This window comes from Labrus mixtus, chromosome 5, assembly GCF_963584025.1.
Source record: "Labrus mixtus chromosome 5, fLabMix1.1, whole genome shotgun sequence".
In the NCBI taxonomy this organism is placed as follows: Eukaryota; Metazoa; Chordata; class Actinopteri; order Labriformes; family Labridae; genus Labrus; species Labrus mixtus.
The window spans coordinates 3,711,240-3,720,836 of record NC_083616.1 but is presented as its reverse complement, the minus strand read 5'-3'; the positions used below and the strand labels follow the sequence as shown (position 1 = coordinate 3,720,836).

The 9,597-nt window shown below is 41.0% G+C and overlaps 1 long non-coding RNA gene across 1 annotated transcript; it reads left to right on the top strand.

Moving 5' to 3' along the window:
• The first annotated feature begins 294 nt into the window (after positions 1–294).
• On the top strand, positions 295–8,536 carry LOC132974951 (uncharacterized). The gene is made up of 3 exons (XR_009673165.1): positions 295–417; positions 4,946–5,816; positions 8,243–8,536. It is a non-coding gene; the product is annotated as an uncharacterized LOC132974951 (long non-coding RNA).
• Positions 8,537–9,597: the final 1,061 nt, after the last annotated feature.

The following is a 9,597-nucleotide window of genomic DNA, read 5'->3' as shown; positions in this document are numbered from 1 at the left end:
CATCTACGAGGGGAAGCGTACGGCTGCCTGACACATTCAGTTTGCTCTCGAGCAAAAATGGATGATGTGCTGCCATGAGATAAGATGGCAGGAGACAAGGAAGGATGAGTGGTTGCTCTGTTTTTCATTATTTAGCAGCAGTGGTCACACACTAGACGGCTGCACTAGTGCTTTATTTCAAATGGCAAATTACTCTGGTGTTGAAAATATAAGATTTAAAAGGGGGGACTTGATCATTTCACATCGTTACCGCAGGGGAAAAAAAGCATTTTCAGACGCTTGTGCAGCCATTAGACGATTGTATGCCGACATGTCAATTTGAACTTAAACTATATTCTGTGTTACAGACTGAGATAGATACAAGATGGTCCTGTTCTCGCAGCAGTGAATGGCTTTCCAGTCTTCGAGCAGTTCAAGGTGAGAAGTGAAAGGATCATGAATTTTATATGGTTCAAATCATAAATATTCACATCAGAGTAGTGAAAAGACAACAGCGCAGTTGTCAGTGTCCATCGATGTTCAACATGAAGGAGGATACTCTGTTTTTTCCATCCTGTATTTGCCCCTGAAATCAAGTATTTAACATCCATCTGATGGAAAGGTGATGTTGATACCAAGCAGCAACCTCCGGTCATGAAACATGAAGCCAATGAGGAAGTGTAAAATCCTGCAGTTCATTGAGTGTCCACTTGAGGCTGGCTCCAGGAACACAGGAAGTCACATTCACACCACAGCCACAAAAAGCAGTTTTAAATATGTTTACAGCCGTGTACAGAAAACTAAATATGATTAGTTATTGTCATCACTGGCACACACTGTACAGGGGGATGAAGACTTTTTAAATGGTTCTGTTTTGATTTTATCAACGATATGTGTTATTCATAGTTAGGCGTGTAGCTGACATGATTGACAGGTGGACGCGATGTAACGGTTCATCAAGAGGTTTAAAACCCGCCTCAGCTCCAGCTCTCAGTCTGTCTTTAGGTTGACTGAAAGTTAGACTGAGACAGGATTTCCAACATGGAGGCTGCTGCTGATGATCCTCCAGAGCCCCCTGCAGGAACAGATGGCTGACGTCACTCAAGCTTCAAACATTCATATTTACAGTCTATGGTTGATACCTGTAACCGAACGATGTGATTGGCCTGCAGGTGCAGTGAGTATTACAGAACACAAACAAAGCCAACAATGAAACAAGTATTACACAATGAATTCATGCAGAACAAAACGATGTCCCCAGTATTTAATAGCCATACTTTATTGATGATTTTAAAAAAGTGGATTTCAAATCATGATTTTCTAATGCTTTATGCCTCAGACGTGATTGTAGAACCCAAAATGTTTGGATTTATGATTTATACCACATTGATATTCAAGCATTTTTCAGGTAGCATTCTGGGGAACCCTTGTTTCAGATTTTCTCTGAATGAGTCATCTAAATGAACGCCCATAGAAGGACAAGCAAGGACAAACATTCAGAGGTGATGAATGCTTTGGTCCGTTTATTAATCCTACAGGTGTACTGGTAAGTATCTCACAGTATAGTCCACTCACACCAACATTATTATTCCAAACAACGGCTTTATGAATAAAGTCTATCAATGTATCAGCCACACTTGGCACTAATTAGATATTTAACACTTATTTATTTAACACTCAATGCTCAGTGATGAAATGTGAGTTTGACTGTGAAATAAAAGTTCAAAGTACTTCTCAAGTCAAACTGGAGTTTGGTCTGTTAATAAATGAATGAATGAATAGATCAATAAAAAAAATGAGTTAGATTATTTCAAGGAAAGTGAAAGCGAAGAAAGTGAAAGCATGCAGGTTAAAAAAATGTGTTTTAAAAATGTAAAAATTTTAATCAAAACCAAAAGGAAGATTAAAAGTTACAACATAAATGACGGACTTTAAAGTTGATTGATTGATTGTTTGATTTGATTGCTTGAATGGGCATATTGTCGTCACAAGTGGGATGAAAGGTTTGCTAAAAATACATAAAAGTTTGCACGGCTGTGATGAAAACAGATAAATAGAATATTTACGTCTTTAAAATACAAAAGATATGTTAAAATGCAGAGTAGTAATAGAAATGAGTTTGAAATGCAATAAATAATGTTAATTGCTAAGTTAAAAGGCTCTTTGAAGGCAGCAGTTGAACATTAATTTAATTAATGGAAAAACAAACATTAGCGTTTAAGGACACCAGCTCCTTGAGCTTTAAGTCATTCTGCAACAGATTCCAGGCTGAGGGTGCAGAGTACCCAAAAGCCCTTTTCCCAATTTCTGTCCGAGCGTTTGGGACAGAGCATGAAGAGGTCCTGAGAACGCACAGAAAACTGTCAGGTACTTCTCTGAATGATAAAAACACAAAGATAGAGAGGAAGCAGACCAATAATTGCCTTATATATAAAGGTGTACCAGTGTATGAGCCTACGGGTCAAAAGTGGGCCATCCAACCCGAGAGTACAACTCACAATGGTGAGTCAGAGCTTTACAGTTTGTAATGAACCTCAAGGATGCATGGTAAGTTGTATCAACCATATGGAGACATTGAGCAGAGGCGTTCATGTACAAAAGATCACCATCATCTAAAACAGGTAAAAAAGTTGCAGTGACCAGACGCTTTTTTACATTAAAAGAAAAACACTTGTTTCTAAAATGAAAACCCAGTTTTAGCCTCAGCTTTTTCACCAGACACAGTACATGTGGTTTAAAATTAAGGGAGTCATCAATTAACATACCCCGGTATTTGTAACAGTGTACAGCCTCAATCTCCTTTCCATCAACAGTAGAAAGCACAGGAACATTTTGTGACCTGGTCTTATCTGCGTTTAAAAGTTTCAGCTCATGCAGTGTTTTATTTAATATTGAAGCTGTGTTGTTTGATTTAAGAACATGTTAACATTTGTTTGTTGTATTTTGCTTCTGTCAAAGGTTTTTCACCTAAACCACTAAACTAAACCTCAAACTAACAGGAAGTGTTTGAGTGCAGTCCAGTCATTTGGGTAGAAGATCAATCCTTTCAAGTTGGGAGTCGGCACAGTACAATAGATTTGACAGAACTTTTTTTTTTTTTTGTCTCCTGGTCATATGCACCCCACACCTACAGAGGTCCAAATGCACCCATACATGAACTCATTCAAATAATAATAACTTTGGTGATCACACATGCAGCTGCAGGGGAAAACAAAACTAACTCTGGTTCTGATTTAGTTTACACAGGTGCTGTAACAGCCACATTTGTAAGTAGATGCAGGTTGGATAGCGATCAGTTTTATTGTCTGGAAGAATGGAGAAGATTAACACTTTGGAAGAATCGAGAGCTTTAGTTATGCAGTCACCCAGGATAGGAGGGATGACGAGCAGGAAGAAGAGATGGACCAAACAGGAGAGGAAGAAAAACGAGGAGACAGAGGAGAAAGACATTGAGGAGAAGACTGATACCGATGATGATGAGGATGAAGATTATCAGATTTCTTCAGAACCATCAGACTCCACAGAGAGCAAGGAAGAGACAGAGAAGGAGTTTGTATGGACGTCCAAGAGTGGACTTTGCTGGTCCCCTACGCATGATGAGACGCTTCATTGCGTCCCTGCAGCCACCGCTCTGACCTCAGGGACCACTCACTATGTGACAGCTCGGATCAGCACCATCAGGTCCACCTTTTGACTTGTTTACAGACGAGATCCTGCAGCTCATCCTCAACCACACCAACCTGCAGAGACGGTCCACCAACAATTGGAGGGACCTTGATGTTACCGATTTGAATTCATACATTGGCTTGCTCATCCTCGCTGGTGTTTGTCGCACCTGCAGTGAAAGCCTTCTCAGCCTGTAGAATGATCAAACTATTCCAGACATTCAGCCTCATCGGGAGAGTTTGATGACGGGCTGACGAGGCCAAAGAGGAGGGAGGATAATTTGGCTCCTGTCTGTTTGTTATGGGACAACATCAATGCTTTTTAACCCCGAGAGGGACATCTGTGTTGACGAGCAACTTGTTCCATTCAAAGGCTTTCGGCAGTACACTCCCAAAACACCTGCAAAGTACCGAATTTGGGTCACCTGCGATGTTTTGACATCCTACGCCTGGAAGAGGCAGGTACACAGGTAAAGCTGCTGGAGCTTGTGCTGAAGTTGGCCGAGGGAAGCGGGTTGTTCAAGAAATGACTGAAGGGCTCCAGTACCACACTGTGACCTGCGACAATTTTTTCACATCATATGAACTGTCTGAGGAACTGCTGACGAGGAAAATGACCTTGGTCGGGACAATCCGCCACAACTTCCTCCACCATTGCTCCACACACGGCAGCGCGCTGTCTTCTCCTTGATTCAGCTTCACCAGGACCAACACGCTTGTGTCTTACACGCAACAAGTCCTCCAACCTATACGACCGTAAAGGTTGTTTATCCCATCCCTAAAATATGACCTACAGGAGCGTTTACTAAATTAGCGCCCTTACTGGCGAACCGATAGAGGCCAGTAAGTTGTCGTCGCCATGCGCCATCCTGAATTATCATCTGGTCATACCTGCTTGATGTGACTAATGTAGCCAATTCAATATTACAATGCATACAGTTCATGTTACTGTTCTGTGTCTTATATTTACTGATGTCAACAGCAATGAAGACAATTGAAGGAGATATATTTTATATTTATCATAAGATATTTGTTTTCTATAGAACCCTCTGAAGTCATGGCGTCGTCTGCGACCAGTGACGGACTGTCAGTGGAACCCACAAAAAACTGTAAGTATTACAAAATTATATTTTAAGACTGGCATCTATTATTAGTTGGGATGGAGTTGCAGCTACCTTGTTCAATATTATTCCTGCAGATATGGCTAATAACAAAAATCACCCTGAGCTGTCACATGTAGTTAACTGTACATTTTGTCTGGTCTGAGGCATTAATTCAACACCTTTGTATTTCTCCTATAGACACAGTGTGGATTATTGGTGACTGGTCCATCGAGGTGCTCAGAGAGCTGCAGAGACAGAGGAAGAAACCTGGGCCTGAAGAACATCCGCATCAGTTGGTTCGGCTGGGGTGGACTTCGCTGGAAAGGCCTCCTTCCCTTCTTCGAAAACTCACTCCGAGGGAGGTCTCCCCCGGATGGCCTCATCATCCACTGTGGGGACAACAGCATGGGACATGTCAGTGGTGTCGTGCTGGTCAATATGATGAAGGAGGACCTTCATCAATTCCACACACGACACCCTGGCATGAAGATCATGTTGTCTGCCCTCACACAGAGGTGCAAGTGGAGGTATGGCAGCCATCTGGGGAAGATTGACAAATCCCGAAGATTTGGCAACAGTGTTATGGCTACAGTTGTTGGATCAATAGACGGTGCAGTGATTGAGCACCCTCAAATTAGACATGACAGTCCTGGGCTATTTTTTAAAAGATGGAGTTCATTTCACACCTAGAGGAAATTATTTATTTTTAAGTAAGTTTGCTCATTGCCTTAAAGACCACCTCCAAATACAGTGAAACTGCACTGGAATTTGAAAGTGGCCTTTATTTAAATGACAAATTCATAGCCCACTACCCTGGCTAATGTTGAGGTTTTTTTATACTTTTGTTAAACATCCACTGATGTAGCCATGAGACTGTTTCCCTCCCCCCCCACCCCCACAATACCTGGCTCTCTGAGGTTTTGGCACCCCGTTGCCAGCTATCAGAGACATCAAATCAATGTCTTGACAGAATGAAGGGGCTGTATGATATTGTAATTCAAGGTGAGAATGTTCTGTTATATATTTGAAAGTATTGCATTTGATGTCTTTTTCCCTTGCCCACAGATAAGTCTGTGGTTGCCCTCTGGTGATTATCAGAGCAGTCAAACTTTCATTAATGCTTTAAGACTTCATCTAGTTGAAATTAAATGGGATAAGTTTAAAGCTAACACAGCCAAAACAGTGGTTTGCTTTGGCGATTACACTGGCCATCACATTGTAAGGTAAGACAGCGTTGATGGCTACTGAAGCCACAAAAGCATTATTAATTCATAAAATGTGACAGTTGGTAAATTAGCAGACATTCACCAGACTATCGCAAACAGCTACATTCTTATGTTTAAGTCACTGCTATTTGTTAGAAGTAATGTAGTTCAACAGTCACACTTGATCATTGTCACGATTGTCGGAAAACGAGTAGTGTGGACCCAAGTGCAGAATTAACTAACTATTTATTTCAACAAAAAGGCAAACAAAAACTCACTTCAGAAAGTACAACAAAAAAACACAGGGATCAAAAACCAAGAGCCACAGAGGAGCACGAGCAAAAACAGACATACCGACGAATGACATAGAAACAACATACAACGAACCAACACAGGAGGGAAGAAACAGAAACTAAATAGACACAGGGGTAATCAAACACAGGTGAGACTAACAAGACACAGGTGAGGACAATCAGGGCAATCACACTGGGAAACACACAGGCAGGAATACAAGAAACACAGAGGACAACTACAAACTAAATCATGAAACACTAAAAACACACAGAACTCAAGAACGAACAAAACACACCAGAACAAGAAGAAACACTAAACACTGAAAAACAAAACTAAAAAAGATCAAATCATGACAATCATTCGATGTATGTTAGTACATATAGCCATATGTTAGTGCTTCTTACATCATTTTCTATCCAAACCTATTAACACATTTGCAGTGTGCAAGTGTAAGAACTGTATTACACTAATAATAATGCACTACACTAATGTTAATATGTATGCTTGCACATATAACTTTCTAAAGAAAATTACAGCAAAACTGTCAAATTGTAAAAAAATAATAATTTCTTGAGTACTTACATTACCTCAACTATTTCCAACAGTTAACAAAACCAGAGAAATCTGTAATTTTGTAGTCGTAATGGACCGAGTCTTGATACGACAGCCGTCATGATAGACACGAAACGTTTATCGTTGCCAAGGAAAACCTTATTTTCCTGTATGTGCTGCTGTGATAAGAACGTCATGTAGATTATACTCGGACACACAGTCTGTAAACATACTCTCTTTCTCAGATAGGTTTCGCCCGTTCGTCTTAGTCAACACAGAGTTCACGTTTTTCATGGGGAGGGGGGGGCGAGGTGTAGCAGTTGGAATCACTCCCATGATTCCCTGCCAGCCCCAACATCATGTTTTGTGGTGGTTTCCCCTAGTGGCAGATTTTACATACTGTACATTTAAAGAAATAAACTAACTGGTTCACTACTTTTCAATTGAAGGCTGGACCCCACAAGGTGTTTCAGAACCCTTTATCGCACCAGAACCAGCTCCAACTGGACCACATGTGGTCACTCCAGAGACCCAGGCTTCAATAGCACCAGAACCAGCTCCAACTGGACCACATGTGGTCAATCCAGAGACCCAGGCTTCAATAGCACCAGAACCAGCTCCAACTGGACCACATGTGGTCACTCCAGAGACCCAGGCTTCAATAGAATCAGAACCAGCTCCAACTGGACCACATGTGGTCACTCCAGAGACCCAGGCTTCAATAGAATCAGAACCAGCTCCAACTGGACCACATGTGGTCACTCCAGAGACCCAGGCTTCAATAGAATCAGAACCAGCTCCAACTGGACCACATGTGGTCACTCCAGAGACCCAGGCTTCAATAGAATCAGAACCAGCTCCAACTGGACCACATGTGGTCACTCCAGAGACCCAGGCTTCAATAGCTCTGTTTGATCTCCCAGAGTCTGCCTTTTGTGCCTTTATTGGAGAGATAGGACAGTGGATAGAGTCAGAAATCAGGGAGAGAGAGTGGTGTCTGTGTGCAGCACGAGCTGTTAAATATGTTTATGATTATCACATACAAACAAGACAAAATACACAGAATTTTTCTGAGAAATACACTGAAAGAATGATTCATATTATTGTTAATGTCTTTTATTCATATTTGTTATATTTGTATCCTGTATATATATTGTAATCATTTGTTGATCTAATTTTTTTCTGCACTGCTTTGGCAACATGGATTGTTGATCTGTCATGACAATAAAGCTCATTTGAATGGAGTGGAGAATGACATGCGGGAAAGGAGCCACAGGTGGGGCGCGCGCTCTAACTACTGCCCCACCCTTTCTGTTGATATTTTAATCAATGTTTTTTTTTAAGTTCTCCCGGTCTGTGAAAAGTTTGTATCAATGAGATTTGTATTTTACATTCAAAGTATTTTGGATGGTTGGTAAATAACTCATCTCTTACCTAAACTAAGACAACAACTGAGCTTTCTTTTTAGAAATAAATCTAGCTTCCCTTCATTTACTAGAAAAAGAGTTATCGAGGCAGTTTTTCTCTCTGTTCTTGATTGTGGGGATGTTATTTATGAACATGCAGCCAGCACTACTTTAAAACCTCTGGGTGCAGTGTATCACTCTGCACTCAGATTCATTTCTTGGGACAGCTATGGGACACATCATTGTCTTACTATCAGAAAACTGGCCCTCCTTGCTCTTATTAGAAGAGACCAGCACATTTATATATAAAGCCGTTTTAAATAAACTTCCTCCATATCTTTTATCTCTGCTTTGTTTTAATGAGGGTTAGCCATAATACACGCTCACTGTCATGGCTCACCCCGCAGGTTCCTAGAATCCACTCGGAATTAGGAGGTTCGGCTTTTAGTTATTATGCACCCAATACTTTGAATTTGCGTCAAAGATGTTTTAAGATCAACACATTTAATAACACTGAGACAATTCCAAGTTTTCATTTCTGATTTGATTGATTAGCTGTTTTTGCTACATTTTAAATGTGTCTTACGTATTATTTTTACTCTATTTTCACTGTATGAACTTCCTGTTTTCCTGTGTCTGCACTTTAGTGTATGGCATCGCATAGTTCCTGGAGCATCTCCTCTTTTTGCATTCCTCGTACGGGATGGAAATAAAGTAATAAGTAAGGATGATGCAAGTTTGGAAGGACAAAGGTGATATTTTTCAAAAAGGATTTTCAACTATACAAGAAAGAGTAAATACTCTAAAGTTGAGACTTTAGAGTATTTCCCTTAAAGGCTTCACAGGAGCTCAGTGAAAACTTTGGGTCTGTGTTGATTCCACTTTTGCCCTCAAAGGTGTAAAACCTGATGACGATTATTCTTTGTGGAGATTTTTTGTCTCAGCAGCCCAGCTGTTGTGTACTCGAGTTAATAATAAAAGAGAACTTGAGGATGCACATGGGTATCTGAAAATATACTCATTGGAGACAGAGGTTATGCCTGCAAGCCCTTCTTCATGACCCTCTACCCGGAGCCAGAGCCAGGGCCTTGAGTCAGATTCAACGGGGCTCTGACAATCAAAATGGCCTTTGGTCGCCTGAAGTCCAGATTCATGTGCCTTCAGGGATTATAGTTTAGCCTGATTCAATTAACGTGATGATTGAAGGCTGGCTAAGTCCGTTCCTTCCTTTTCCGTTTGAAATGTGAGTATATTTTTGTGTTTGCATGTGTTTAACTCGCAGGGAGGATAGATACAGTACACATGACAGGAACCTGATGTTTAAATTTCAGCTTGGCTGGCCAGGAGGTGGAACGCCGAAGGTGGCCATCCAGCTTCTGGCTGACCTCAGGGC